Below are 16,119 nucleotides of genomic sequence, written 5' to 3'. Positions count from 1 at the left end.
CCTCTAAGCAATTGGGTATCGAATATTGTCCCTGTTATGAAAAAACAAGGGACGATTAGAGTGTGTGTCAATTATAGGGATGTAAACCAAGCTTGTCCGAAGGACAACTACCCTACACCCTTCATCGACCAGATAATTGATGAATGCGCTGGATGTGAAATCTTTTCATTTATGGATGGATTTTCCGGGTATAATCAAATAAATATCTGCCCACAGGACCAGTCAAAGACTGCATTTATTTGTCTGTGGGGCACATTCGCTTATCGAAAATTACCCTTTGTTTTAAAGAATGCAGGGGCGACGTTTCAGAGGGCAAGGAATTATGCCTTCCATGACATCAAGAACATTGTTCAACCTTATCTCGACGATCTTCCGGCTCATTCGCGAAAACAGACTGATCATCCGCAGCATTTAAGAGCGATATTTATACGTTGCCGACACTACAAGATAAGACTCAATCCACACAAATGTGTGTTTTGCGTCGGTTCTGGTCGTTTACTTGGCTTTGTAGTCTCTAAGGATGGGATTCGTCTCGACCCCTGCAAGGTTCAGGTAATCATTAATTTGCCTCCACCTTCAAATTTGCTTCAGATTCAGAAACTCCAAGGGAAAGCGAACTTTCTGAGGAGGTTCATTCCAAATTACGCAGAACTTGCTAAGGGTTATACTCGTCTTTTGAAAAAGGATGTACCTTTTGTCTGGGACCAGGTGGCGCAAGCTTCCTTTGATGCTCTGAAAGATTGTCTAGTAAAAGCATCATTAATGTACGCCCCGGACTATCAAAGAGATTTTAACCTGTATCTGGCTGCAGCGGATACGACCATTGCGATGGTTTTAGTTCAAGAATTCGATGGAATTGAACATCCTATATATTATTTAAGTAAAAAATTAAATGATACAGAAAGTAAATATTCTTATGTTGAAAAACTAGCGCTTGCAGCTGTTCAAGCAATTCAAAGGTTTCGACATTATGTCCTCTTTCGGAAAACTACCATCTTGTCAGATTGCAACCCCATGACTTATATACTGTCACGACAGTTGCCGGGGGACAAATATTCAAAGTGGATAGCGATCCTTCAAGAGTTTGATCTGGAATTTGTAAAATCCAAATCAAAGAAAGCTCTAGTTTTCGCAGAATTATTGTGTGATCTCCCATCATCGTCCAACGATGAAACATCGGAAGATTCAATCGTGGACGAAAGTTTGTTTCTAATATCTGCAAGCGATGAGTGGTATGGAGATATCATAGTTTATCTCCAAACCCAAAAGTTTAGGCCAAACACCTCTCACTCCGAACAAAAACGTATACGATACCAAGCAAAAGACTACATGATCGTCGGTGATACACTTTACCATCGTGGTATCGATACGGTTCTGAGGAGGTGCCTTACCCATGAGGAGGCTGAAAAAGCCCTGAATGAGTGTCATTCAGGCGCGTGTGGGGGGCATCAATCTGGATATGCAACAGCACAAAAAAAAATCTTACGAGCAGGATACTTCTGGCCAACCATGTTCAAAGATTGCATAACCGCAGTCAGAAGTTGCCATTCTTGTCAAATTTTTTATAGCAAAACCAGACGACCACCCGCACCCTTACAGCTGATAGTTGCTGTTGGGCCCTTCGCCAAGTGGGGCATCGATTTCATGCAATGTAACCCCACCTCGACCAGGGGGCATGGGCATATTATAGTCGCTGTTGACTATTTTACCAAATGGGCCGAGGCGATGCCTACATTGGATAACACTGGTGAAACAGCTGCCCTTTTATTTTTCAATCATGTAGTCGCCAGGTTCGGCGTACCACAGGCTATAGTTACAGATCATGGGTCGCATTTTCGCAATCACATGATGGTTGAATTAGCTGCCAAGCTAGGGCTATCTCATGACAGCTCTACCCCATATTATCCACAAGCCAACGGACAAGTTGAAGCAATCACAAATTCCTGAAGCATATGTTGCAAAGGATGATCGAGGTTCATAAAAAAAGGTGGCACCTAATCCTGTACTCAGCCTTGTGGGCTTACCGAACGTCGGTAAAGAATGCAACTGGGTTCACGCCTTTTCAATTGGTGTATGGCCTGGAAGCAGTCTTGCCAATCCAGTGCGAAATTTCGTCGCTTAAACTCGCAATCGACCTCCTCCCCAGAACTTCAAAAGAAGAGGCTCGTTTCTTGGAATTAATCCAATTGGATGAAACCCGTCGTGATGCCGCTTTGGCTAACGAAGCTCATAAGAAACGAGTCAAGGCCCAGTTCGACAAAAATGTCAAACCCCGTGTCTTCTCAGAAGGTGATTTGGTCTTGATTTATGACCAGGAATCCGATAAATTGGGAGCAGGTAAATTCAAGTCCTTATGGATGGGCCCCTATATTGTTAAAAGGGTGTTAGCAAAAGGAGCCTACGAGTTAATGGATTACGACGGAATTCCGCTGGCCCAGCCCCGCAACGGGTTGTACCTCAAGCGTTACTATGCTTAAATAGTAACCTACATGATTTTGTTGTATTTTGTTTTCGCTAAAGTATTTTTTCTGGTCGAGTGATCCACCTTTTTCATTTGTTGCAGATGTCGAACCTTCTGGAGACATGTGTTGGATATGCCGACGGAGCGAGTCGTAGTTCGCGGAACCTATCTTCCGCAACCTGGGCCATTTTTGATCCAAGCGGCGAGTTAGTAAGTTTCAGAGGTGTGTGTATTGGGCAATCAACGAATAACATCACTGAGTATAGCGCGTTGATAGAACTACTCTCTGATGCCATCACACGTGGCATACGCTGACTAATTGTCAGGATAGACTCACAGCTCGTAATACTACAACTCAATGGTATATATTCTGTTCGTAATCCAGCTATTTATCGCATGTTCCTAAGGGTTAAAATCTTGGAAAGACGATTTGATTCAATTCAATATCAACATATTTCCAGGAACTTAAACACATTAACTGACTCATTAGCAAACTATGTGTTAGACAGACATTTGCAACATTTATAAAAAGGACACATCATCAAAGATTGTACATATGGATCATATAACTCAAACAGAATAAAACTCAAAAATCAAAATACATATAAGCTGTTTATAGTTCGTACATAATGTTCTGTAACCAAGACAAAATTGGTCATATGACCCAAAACTCAAAAAAGTGCTAGGGGGCACCCTAGCCTAGTGGTGCTCACGATAACACGCCACGGCCTGTTAAATCATGCGCAAGAGACGAGTCCATCGTCTAGGCACACCAGTAGTGTGTCGCTGCAGCTGTAAAGGTAACTCATCAATCCTCACATCGGGAATGCTGAGAGTAAGGCTCTCAACCTGCTCCTGCACAGCTGCAAGGGTCTCAGTATCATCAAGGTCGCGGAGGATAGCTCTCCTAGCAGGCTCCACTGCCGGGGCAGCAACTGGCGGTCTCGGACGAACTTCTGGACGAATAGGACCAACATCTGCATGCACCCAAGAGTATGATTAAAAAGTCTTGATAGAATAAGGCACAACAACATTACAAATAAGAACAGTAAACAGTGATATGGTCAAAGAGCTTACCAATAGCGCCCCACTGTTCGCCATCCGGTAACACCAAATCCGGATCACCTCAGAAATCCATACCCACATATGGATACTCGGAGAAGACCATCTCCTGGCGCTCGAACCACCTGAAGAAGGCCTCAGTAAAAGTAATCTGAGGTTGACCAGCATGCCTAGACATGTGATCAACCCACCTCTGCATGCGTGGCTCGGTCGGAGAAGGCAAGTCGAGTATGATATACTGAGGCTGCATCAGTGGGATTTTCTCCAAGGCAAAGGCAGTCAGAATAGAACCAAATCCAAAGTTCTTCAGCTTCCCGTCCTTTACCTTGGTCAATTGACTTTTCATCTAAACAAGTACTGCATCACACCAGTTGAATACTTTCGGTTGGAGACACTCCAAGGCGTGCTGCATATAAGATCTGTTGGCAACATGTAGAGCTGCGCTACCGGCCATCCTACCAATGGTATACAGAATGGACCTGAGAGACCTGTCAGTAATCTCACGGATAACAATCTTGCTGTCTCTGCTTGGCTGAGAACCTTCCCTACAATACCGGCGGACATAATCTCTGGTGGAATCGGTCCCCCAGGCCGTACCTAACAAAGAAATGGGGGCACCTCGTCTTGACAATCCAGTCAAGAAGTACATGTCCTCTATGGTCAAGGGGATGGACTTTCCCCTAATCTGGAATACTTGGTTAACAGGATCCCAAGCATCAAGCATATACTGCAGCAAAGTAATCTGTGCCCTCATGCTAGAGATATGGAAAAACTTCAGCAGGCCACAGTTCCGCAGCGCGTTCACTGTGACAGGGTCATGGAGGGCAATCATGTCCTCCTCTTCATGTTCTCGTTCTCGCCACGTAAGGGACATTTTGTTCAAAGTTCCCTGCAAAGAAAACAAGAGAAAGAGTAAGTTCCTGATTTTGATGAAAAACTGGCGAAAATTCATCAAAAAATGACCTGAAAACCCAGTTTTCTGAGCCCAGCGCAGGCAGAGAGTCTCCCACCTGCGCTGAGGGTCAGGCTGCCTTGAGGCAGCTTGACATTCAGCGCAGGTTTCGAATGAGGAACCTACGCTGAAGCTAGGGCGCCCTGGCAAAACCCTAGGGGCTCAGAAAGACTGAAAAATAGGCATGAAACTGGGAAAGGAAACCATGAAAATAAAGAGCTAGGGTTTAGCTCCTACCTGGTCCAGACGGCGCCGAAAATCGTCCGCAGAATCTCCCGGAATCAGCTGATGAAAATCAAGGGGGAAGAGGCACCTCCAGAGCTCCAACAAACCAAATGCAAATGAAATGGTAAATGAGAGGTAAAAACACCTTTTAAATAGCTTTTTACGTAGTTCAAAGTGAAATATTAGGGTTATAATCTCATTTTCATGCAAATATTATTCATTTCTAACAAAGTTTGTTGCAGCAATTGAAAATGCAGTACTATCCTTGAAAAGAGAAAAGCTAGTAATGGTAAAAAATCAAAATTTGACCATATATCCGAGCAGTTTTAGCACATAGTTCATGCTCGTTAAAAAATAAACATAAGATCGAGCAGTTTTACCATGGAATTTATTCTCGTTAAAAAATAGAAAAGCATGAGCAAGAGTTTCCTCCAGAGTTTAAGCTCATTAAAAAATGAACCTATTCCGGTAAATAGCCATTGTGATCGTAAATTTATTAGCCATAAAAAGCCTTGGTCGTGTTTGCACCTGTCACCTCCATTCCATTTGGCCGATCGTTCACCCCCATATGATTGTTTACCCATTTTGAGGAACAGCTGCGAAGAGTGATTTCACCTAGCCATCCTTGTGACACTGCCGTGATTGGAAAATTCCAACCTGTACCTGGAATCTGCTGCTATCCCTGTTTATCACTCGTTCCTCAAAAGACGAGTCTTCTTTGAGCTCTTTTCAACTGACTCGTAAAATATGAAAAGTTTTCCGAGTTTTGGCCTTCCATCTCGTTAAAAGGACCGGAAGAGCTATCCCTCCTCTAGATTTTAATCTTTTTGGACCTGAGGGATTATTGCACAAAAAGGTCGAGCGCTTGTTTTATTCGGCTCATTAAAATTATCGAAAACTCATCCCTTCTGTATTGTTTTATACTTTTTCGGACTTAAGGGATTAGATGAAGAAAAAGGAATTTTGGAGTTAACTTTCTGTACCTTTTCAGACTCTCTAAAAATGAAAAGGACCGAGTTTTCCTTGTCGTTAGACTCGTTAAAATGATTAAATAGCGAAAAACTTGTCTTTAGATGAGAACGAGTTTCCCTATCGCTAGGCTCGTTAAAACATAGCGATGGGCTTTCCCGAAGGGCAGGTTATAGAACAAGCATATGTTATCCTCCTCAAGCTTGACAAAAATAAAGAGGTACCGGTCAGAAATGACTGGGGAAAAATTGGGAGAACCTCAAAGCTTTAATGGTAGCAAGTCGCTCTTGAACATGACACTTTTCCTCCGTATCACATCGGGTTGGGTTGTTTCATTCATCGGTCTCATCACCATGGTCTTCGCCAAACCATCCACATTTGGGGTAATGTTACTGATCCATCGCATCAGTGTCGTTATATGTTCAAGAGATGTTGTTCAGAAAGAGTCAACCGTGTCCCATCCACTGCCATACATTATCCTTCATCCACACCCTGAATCATATTTCACAGATTGTTTTCACCTCCACTAAAATCATTAGCTCCGTTCCGTGTCACTGATGTGGGATTCATTAAGGCCCTCCTTTGACGGATCGCTTCTTGTCGACTTCAGCTCATTATCCAAGAAGTTGATCTAGGAACAACCCCCTCAGTACTTTGAAGCTTGCATGCCTCAATGGCAAGTTTCTCATTTCCGGCGGCAGGTATACATCAATGACCTTCGACCAGAAGATTTTGCGTGGTGTTCGACGCCAAGTCCTATATTCACACCACGTGAATTGTACTGCAGTACCTTGAGGGTCATTATCATTATCGGTGATTCCTCTCGCACTTGTTAACGGTGTACATCATTGACCGGTAATCAAGCGATGTCTTTCCATGTTCGACTTTAGCACAATTCTCACATGGATCGACTTGTACTTAGAGTGAATATCGAACGAGTTTGAAGACCCCGGATCTAGTTTCATCCATCCAAGCTGCGATATATATCCAGGAAACATAAAGACATTTGACATGTACATCATTGCAGCAGATGATCATCCTACTCAAAGGATGATAATTTCAGCAGAGAATTATCAGTCTATCATCAGACGATCGTCTGTTCTATGTACCAAAATGAATTTATAAAGCTGAGCATGGGAATGCCCGCCTCAGATAGATCATGAAAGCAGAATGAAAAATAATGTACTGTATTGTATTTTATTACAGGTCACCTCCCAGCGATTGAATGAACTTCGGATCCTCCTGATAAAGCATTTCACCCGATGAACGACCTCATACTTTAGGGGGCAACTGTTATAGACATTTTTGTGCCTTACAGCATGAAGCATGAAATGTCAATAATCTAAGGGATCCAAAGTCCCTAAACATGTTGTTCCTACCCCTAGAGGAACAAGGTCAGCAAACCACAGCACTGAATATCAGTTCTCCACCTGAAAACACTCAAAAACAAGCTATTTCTGGATCATGTCAACTGCTCCACTGAGCATCTACGATGAATGTCAACTGCTCCACTCAGTACCTGCGCTGAATGTCAACTCCAATGAAGGCTACCTGCGCTGGGCGAGTTTGGCGAAGTGGCACAGTCATTCCTCAAGGTGTCAATGCCCAGGAAGCTTCCAAAATGACACTTGGATCAAGGAATTCGCCTAGTGATGAGTAAGAGGGTCTAGATCTCCAAGTGGAAGCAAGAACCTCCAAGTGGACTCAAGAACTGAAGAATAACTGAAGTGGGAGAGGACACTAGTCAGCTCCATGCCAAGCTCAAGCTGACTCATCCTTTCTCCAAATATCCTATATATAGATCTCTCTCATGAGGTCTAAAGAGGCTGGAATCTTGTGAATGTAAGGAAGTGCTGTTGGTTTGAGTATAGAACTATTGGGTGATTTGCTTGAAGGAGGTGAAGAGGAGATTTCTTTCTGCTGGGAGGTGATGCCAGATTGGGTCTTTTATGGTTGTATCACTTCCTGAACTTTACTTCTTCCATTAATAAAGCATTTGAGGTTCTTCTATATGCATGTGTCTCAATGGTGTATTGTTATACTTGCATATTTGATTTATTCTAATCCTATAATCAATTATGAATGTATGCTTCTTGTAGTTTCCCTCTCTTGTTATTTTGCAGGATCTTGGTGTAGCTGGGCCAGTGAAAGAGCAAGGAGCTGGGAGCAAGCAGCAAAGAGAGAAGATTGGATCAATCATTAGCGGAAGACATCGGTTAGTGGATCTCTTCCTCCTCTTTCTTACATCTCATAAAGAAGTAATCTCGAATAGCTTTGCTTCGATTCTTGCTGGGGTACTATCACCCTTAGAGTGGGATAGGGTCATTCCGTATTGGATACTTTTCCCAACAACATATGGTGAAATGTTTTTCATTATTGCTCAAGAATCCTCATCGACTATAGGAAATCCAAATGAGTTATCTCCATCCCTATTTCCCCCATTGTTACCTCTACCTCCTCCATTGTTTCCTCCTCCTCCTCCTCTACCTCTACCTCTACCAAATCTGTTTACTACTTCCTCTGTCATGATAGTTTCCTCAGAGACTTTAGAGTCCTCTGGTTCCTCTACTAATGGCAAATGAGGAGGAATTTCTCCCTCTTCTTCCTCCGGTGATTCTACTTCTTCAATTACAGTGTGTCTCCCTGTAGAAGGAAAGAAGGGATCTTTTCCTAATTCATATTCGATGGATGGTGTGGGAGAGTCTCCTAATTCAACTACTGCCTCTTGAATTCCAGGAATCCTAAGGCTAGGAGTGTGAGTTGGAGATGATGGAGGTGTCTCTTGTCTATTCCTTGAAGTAGATGGAGTTGTAAAAATCGAACTCTTGGCCCTAGCTAAAAACCTTCCCTTAGAATCTCTTGCTTTATGCATGTCATTTTTTAATTTTTTCTTCAAGTCAGGCTAATAATTCTCTTTCTGATCTTCCAGGTCACTCTAGGTGCACTAAGAGAGCATACTCAAGAAATTATTAAACCAATAACTTTCTCTTTTCTGATCCTCCAGTTCACACTAACTGCAAGAGGAGAGCATACTTTGAGAGTTTATCAATTTTCCTTCCTTGAAATTTTCTTGTTTTTTTTTTAAGAAATTGGCTACCTAGTTTCAATTCCCCGGCAACGGCGCCAAAATGTTTCGTCAATTTAGTGTGTCCTAAATTGCTATTTAAAATGTCAATCCGGGAGTCATAAACTGCTGAAGTGAAGTGCACTGTATGTGCAAGATAACTGATTTCCTAGTCTTTTGTCCTTTTTGAGTTTTTTTTAGTTTTTTTTTGGGTTTATATTCTGTGGATTCCCTAGTGTGAGATGGCAAAATTGAAAATCAAGTATGGATGGTAATGGTGATTTCTACAATGATTCAAGTGTCGATGGTAATGGTGATTTCTACAATGATTTTCCAAACTTTAAAGGTTCTCAAAAATAAGGTTTCAAAATGACTGTGATGAAATCAATTCTCAAAATGAAATAAATGTACCAAAACAATGAACTAGTGACAATGGCCCAGTATCCTTACTGTTGTATGAAAAAGAAAATAAAAACTGAACTTAAAGCAACTCAAAGACTGAAAGCAAAGCAAACTAAATCACACTACTTCAACCCACATTCTAACCCTTCACCTTTCGACTCACTCCGGCTATAGGAAGTAATCATAAACAAGCTAAGTAATATGATATCTAAATTGCAGGAAATCAAATTGCATAAAAGGAAACTAAGATTTAACTACTCATTCATATTTCAATTCTTGAAAATGACATAAGTAATTCAATCTCTAACCTGCAGGAAAGAAAACTAAATCATACTACAACAAGTAATATTCTGATTCCTCACTAATTGAGTCACTTGGCTATAGAAAGGAAATCATAAACAGAAGAGTAATATGATGTCTAAGTGGCAGAAAAGTAAATAAGCAAAGCAAAACTGAAAGAAATGAAAATGCTGGAATTAAAACTCAATAAATGAAAATCAGCAGAAAGGACAAGATGATCTCATGTCAGTAGTCATTAAAAATATGTAAATTTGTTCGGGTTGCCTACAAAAACCTGTAAGAAAAGTACTGATCAGCTAACAGTTAACATAAAAGGAAATATGGACAATAGTTAACCATGAACATCATAATAACGTAATATATACAAGCTAATGATTATAAAAGCACTAAATGAAATCAAGTAAGAAACTATACAGAGCCTTGGTGTACAGGGGCCCTCTGCAACCTCAGCCAGTCAACTTACTCAATCACAAATCGAATTCAGGAATGTTGTCTTCTCATATATTAAAGTGCAGTAATAAGACAAGAGTAAAGCATAGTACAGTGGGCTTATAACAACAGTCAAAATTACATATGAAAAGCTAACTATACAGCGTATATCAATGCGTTATTTATAAGTGAAAATGTTCCAACTAATTCCTAGATTCTACACTGCGAAAGAGACATGTAAATCTCCATGACCTGAGATCTAGCGTTATGGTAATCATGACAGTTAAATCCATGGAGTGGTGGCTGCTTGATTCAGTTCACGGGTTGATCTATAGGTGTTCCAATACCTCCGGAAATTGAGGATCATGCCACGCAAACCTTCACGTGGGCAAAACAGAGCCGTGCCACCACAAGACTCTTGGTTTGGCCCTTCCTTTGACCGTCTTTGACCATGACTGTTTATGAGTGATTTGGCTGAACTGAGGGGACATGCTCCATGTACATGTCACTTGCAGCTTTCCCATGTGGCCGGTTTCTCCATTGGACACCTATAACATAGTCTTTAACAAAATGGCTGCAGAAACTTGAGTTGGCCGCGGAAAGTGACAAGTTTCTGCAGTTGCTTGAACAAAAATCTAAATCAAACAGCAGTCATAAACATAGTTAGGAAACCATTTCATAAGCTCTTTTTAGACTAATATGCAATGATTTGATAGCTTGGTGGATGAAGTAAATGGAAAAGAAGGTTGAAAAGGTATATAGGGAAGTGCAGGTTTGGGACTCAACAATATGTATGAGAACCCTATGGTGAGATATGTTGTTACAACCTGTAGATTACATATTCATGATATGTTTGACTAAATTCCTGTCATGGTTGGAGGGTGTTTGACCAAGCCCTTGTACCAATGTTTTCATTATTAGCTTTAATTCATGGTTATTTATCATTTCTATATGTTTCATGAAATTTTGGGTAGAGGCTTGATACCTATCCTTAAAAAAGTGGCACAAAATCCAAGGTCACTAGCTCATAACTTCCTAAAAAAGGCCACATTCACTAGCATGCCTTATTGTGGGAGTGACTAGAGGGCCTCATCACATGCATCGCTCATCATGGGAGCGGAATCTGGAAGGTTTCATTGTCTCCTGAAGGTTCTATAGCTCTTGAGGAAGGTCATATTGGTTTTGTTTCGTCAGTTCCACTTCCTCAATAGTAGATAGGGAGTTGAATCACATCATAGTAATTCTTGATCACATGTTCACCCCAATGGACTGGTTAACTTGGGTAAATGTGGGAGGACGGTGTTACACACATACCCACTTGTAGATCGTCTCTTCTCTAGATCTCCAGCCCATTTTGCATCAAAAAATCCATAATGTCCAAAACTCTCTCCAATCTTGGTGTTCCTTGGTAGCAAAAACCATAATCACTATTGCCACGCAAATACCTGAAAACTCGCTTCACAATTTTCCAATGCTCCTTCCCTAGTTTTGACATAAACATACTCCATACTCCCATTGCATGTGTAATGTCTAGTCTAGTGAAAACCATTACATAGATCATGCTACCAACTACACTCACATATGGAACAAGGGACATGTCCTCTTCCACTTCCTGTGTCATTGGACACTATTCAACAAATAATTTTACACCTATGGGAATAGGAACCTTGACTAGTTTATTATCCTGAAAATTAAACCTATGTAATATCGCCTCGTCATACTTCTTTTGCCTTAACCAAAGCTTCCTCTCTTCCCAATCTCATTCAATTTCCATGCCCAAAATATAATTTGAAGCACCAAGATACTTCATGCCAAATTTGGAGGACAGTTGGGTCTTCAAATCCTAGATAATTTATTTGTCATTTCCAATCAACAGAATATCATCGACATACAAGACCAAATAAACAACACGGTCACAAACTAATTTAAAATACATACAGTGATCCGCTTTTCTTCTGGTGAAGCCAAGTCCCCATATATATGTATCAATTTTTTGATACCACATCCATGGTGACTGCTTTAAGACATACATATACTTTTTTAAGTTGTATACTAGTTATTTCTTACACTTCACTACAAAGCCTTCTTGTTGCTTCATGTCGAATTATTCTTCCACATCATCGTGAAGAAATATTTTCTTCACATCCTTTTGTTCTACCTCAAAATAAAAAGTAACAACAACAAAACATGAGAAACATATCACCAACATGAATTCCTATCACCTAGGTATAACCTTTTTCTACCAACCGAGATTTGTATTTCTCCACCTTGCATTTTGCATTCATTGTCTTCTTAAACAACCCTTTACTTCCAATGGTTTTCCTTCTAGTCGACAACTCCACCAAATCCCAAGCTTTAGTTTTTGTCTAAAGATGCCATTTCATCGACCATGGCTTCTTTTCAGAGTTTTCCATCCTCTCAATTTACTACCTCCCTAATAGTTTTGAGATCATCATCAGTAATAGATAAAGGAAAATTTTAACAAAAATCATATCGACTACACCTTCATAGTTTCCTTCTCTCTTGAATTGATATTCTCAAAACTACAGTTTGTGGCTCTTCCTCTTCTCATTCATGTTCTGTTGTAGAGTTTGATTCTTCCTCCTTTAGCTCAAACTCTAACGTCTCAGGTTCCTTTCGTAGGAAATCATGTTTAATAACATCTTTCACCTCTCTAAACACCACATCTTGGTTTTCCACAACCTTCCTTGTTTTTGGGTTCCAAAGAATATAACCTTTTAAACCATCATTACACCCAATATAGATGCACCTTTCATATTTACTATCCAACTTGCTTCTTTTCTCCTTTCAAGTATGTACATATGCATCACAACCAAATACCCTCAGATGTGAAAGAGAGGGTTTCTTACCAGTCCATACCTCATGTGGAGTCTTATTCTCCAACACTGATGAAAGTGATCTATTAAATAGGTAAAATTCAATTGTTATACATTATTTTGTCACACTCCTAGTCTTGTATCTTGAAGTGTCGTACTTTGTGTAATTAATGCCACAAGTGTCACCGAGTGATTAAACTTGTCACAAAAAATTTATTCACTATGAAAAATGATTGTGGTAATCAAAAGAATATCCCTAAAGAAAAGTAAGAAAGTTAAAATTGTCAAAAAACCTTGTTTTTCAATCCCAACTCTACTTTTCTCAAGAAAATGCATGCTGGTAACCTCTACCATTACACATGTCTAGCACTTTTATATATTTTTATCAAGAAAATTCATCTTGGTCCTCTTCAAGCAGTTTCTCCCAAAATGGAGGAGAAGCTTCTCTTACTAGAAGGCTCAAGAACGATGATGTGGTTTTAGGTGAATGAACACAGGAATGAGACCTCCCATTTATGGCCCTTGATCCTATTTCCATGGATCTCTCCCTTGAGACGTGGAACTCCTCCATCTTTTAATGGATCCTCAAAAATCTCTCCTTCCCCATCAATTAATTTCCCACCATACACTAATGGTTGGTTATTGGTTGTTTGCCATCCTAGTGCTGAATTGTGCCCAAATGCTACCCATTTCCAAAGGAGAAAGGGTGTTTGAAGGGTAAGGCTTGGACTTGAAATCTCACTTGAAGGAGGCTTCCAACATCAAGGCTTCATTGGTTGTAATGATCCCTTTTTCATCTAAATAATACAATATATGTTTCTCTTTCCATAAATGTGTCAATTATTTTCCATTTATTGTAATACTCCTTGATCTCTTACATATTTTGTATTATAAAATGTTATTATTTGCATATCTTTGTTGTGTTCACTTTACCTTTCTTCCATGCACTCATATGCACCAGTAAATAGGATATCGTGAGATTATAAGCCAAATTGTCAAGGTCGACATCAAGGATATTAGCATCAGAGAGAGGTAGGAGATATATCCTCCTTTGTATTTTCTAGTATGAATTAAGAAATATTGCATGTAATTATATTTTATAGTTTGTAGATCCTCCCATAGGACTAGAGGGATCGTGATCGCCCATAGAAAGGATTGTCTGCACAACAAGATAGTAACTCCACTAGGGAGTACATAACCCTTCGAACCTCCTTTTGTTTTTTGTCTAATTTGATAAGTTTGGCCAACCACTTAATGATCCATAACTTTGATTGATTGTGTGATCCACATTCTGAGTGGTTTGTTGGTTAGAGTGTCAAATGTAGGTATTTGTTCAACTTTTTTTGTTTTCTCCTAAATTTTTCTCACCCAGTGCCCTTTTTCTTGAGAAGAAAACCACTGCCAGTGCGAATTTTTCTCATTATAGTCATGGTGAATACCCTATTAGCGAGGATTTTGACAAATACAGTCACAGTGAAGACCCCGTTAGTGCCGATTTTGACCAAGACAGACATTTTGGTCCAAAAAATGATATTTTTTAGGTTTTTTGTGAGAATATCTAGAATGTATTGATCTATATAGTTTTTATCCTTCTCTATTTTCATATAATTTTGAATTATTGTTGTTAAATATTAACGGTTTGCAAGAGTCTATTCCATGTTGAAGTGGTGAAAACGAGCTTTGGTTGAATCTTTAGTTCTTTGGGTACTCTAATTTATTTCTTTTATGCTTTCATGTGTTACTAATTTGTTGTTTGATAAGCATTTTTAGTTATTTTTGAAACCAAAGAGAAATTCCATTTGCGTTTGTTTAGCCTTCATCTCAAAATTAATCATTACTTATGGAAATTGCATTAGATTACTTACACTAGAAAGTTGTTTTTGGGATTTTCATTGAGCATAGATTACCTTGCCTAGTGTTGAAAGTTGATAAGTGCATCCTCATTCATTTGAAACAAAAATTGATGTATGTGAACTTTAGTGAATTAAAATTCATTTACTTGTTGGTTGATGCATTGGAATCATGAAGTTGAAATTGAAAGCTCTAGTTAGGAAGCTATTGTTGGTTGCATATTTGATTGTTGCATCAATGTTTTCACTTCTTCCCTACACTAGATAGCTTTCATCAAAATTAAAAGAATATTTTTTTCATATTAGTTTCATTGTAGGTATGTTTAGGTGACATCAATTTTTGAGCCTTGAAACTGAAACATAATTCAAGATCAACCTTAAAATTCATCTCAATTAACCTAAGAGAATTTGGAACATTAACACAAATAGTTACCCTGCATGACCATACACACCACAAACCATGAAAACTATAACCATGTAAATGTATGCATAAAAACATATAAACACAAACATACATAACAAGTGCATAACAAACATTCACTCATGACAACCAGATCCAAAAAATACCATAAAATTTCATATGGAGACACAACTACAATGATAACGACCACCATGGAAACAAAACAATAACATATACCACAATAATAAGAAACAAATATGTAATAGACATGTATGCAACACATTCTACCCATCCAATCCAAGGTGTGAACCATGCTTTGATACCACTCTATAACACCCTCCTCCCACATTTACCCATGTTAACTAGTCAACTGGGGTAAACATGTAACGAAGAGTTACTATGATGTGATTCAACTCCCTATGTACTACTAAGGAAGTGGAACTGACAAAACAAAACCAATCTGACCTTCCTCGGGATATATAGAACTTTGAGGAGACAACCAACCCTTCCAAATTCCTAACCCATGCGACAACTTGTCTTTTTGTTGATGTTGACCCCCAGTCACTCCTATGGTAATCCATGCATGTGACTAAGGCCCTCCAGTCTCTCCCATAGCAAGGCATGCCAGTGACTATGGTCTTTTTCAAGCAATTCTGAGTCAGTGACCCCAAATTTTGTGTCAATTTTTTCAGGGCTATGTCTTATACCTCTGCCTAGAACTTCATGAAACTTCCAGTAATGAGAAATAACCATGTGTTAAATCTACTAATACAAAAATTGGTACAAGGTATTTTCCAAACCCCCACTACTGATGACAGACATTTCACCCAACATATCAAAAATATGTAATCTACAAGTCATAGAATAGATTTGAGCATAGGGATCTCATACTTATCTTAGAATATTCAAAAAGAATGGATGCAATATTACAATAGCTGCATTATCATCTATTAGGTCATATATTTATTCACATTTCATCTACTAATCAAATCACGATGAGATCCTATTGTGACCATCAACAACCCACTTTTTATTAGTATTATCAATAAGACTAATAAATGGGGACCCTTCTAAAAAATCAAAATCTTAGAATTTAAGATTGTATTTTTGTTTTCAATAAAACAAGATATCAAAGTAAAGCTTCCAGAAAATATGAATTCGTATCTTT

Source organism: Pinus tabuliformis, chromosome 1_2 (assembly GCF_031772625.1).
Source record: "Pinus tabuliformis cultivar Carrire ecotype Pingquan chromosome 1_2, CPIR1, whole genome shotgun sequence".
Taxonomy (NCBI): Eukaryota; Viridiplantae; Streptophyta; class Pinopsida; order Pinales; family Pinaceae; genus Pinus; species Pinus tabuliformis.
Note: the sequence above shows the minus strand (reverse complement) of the source record.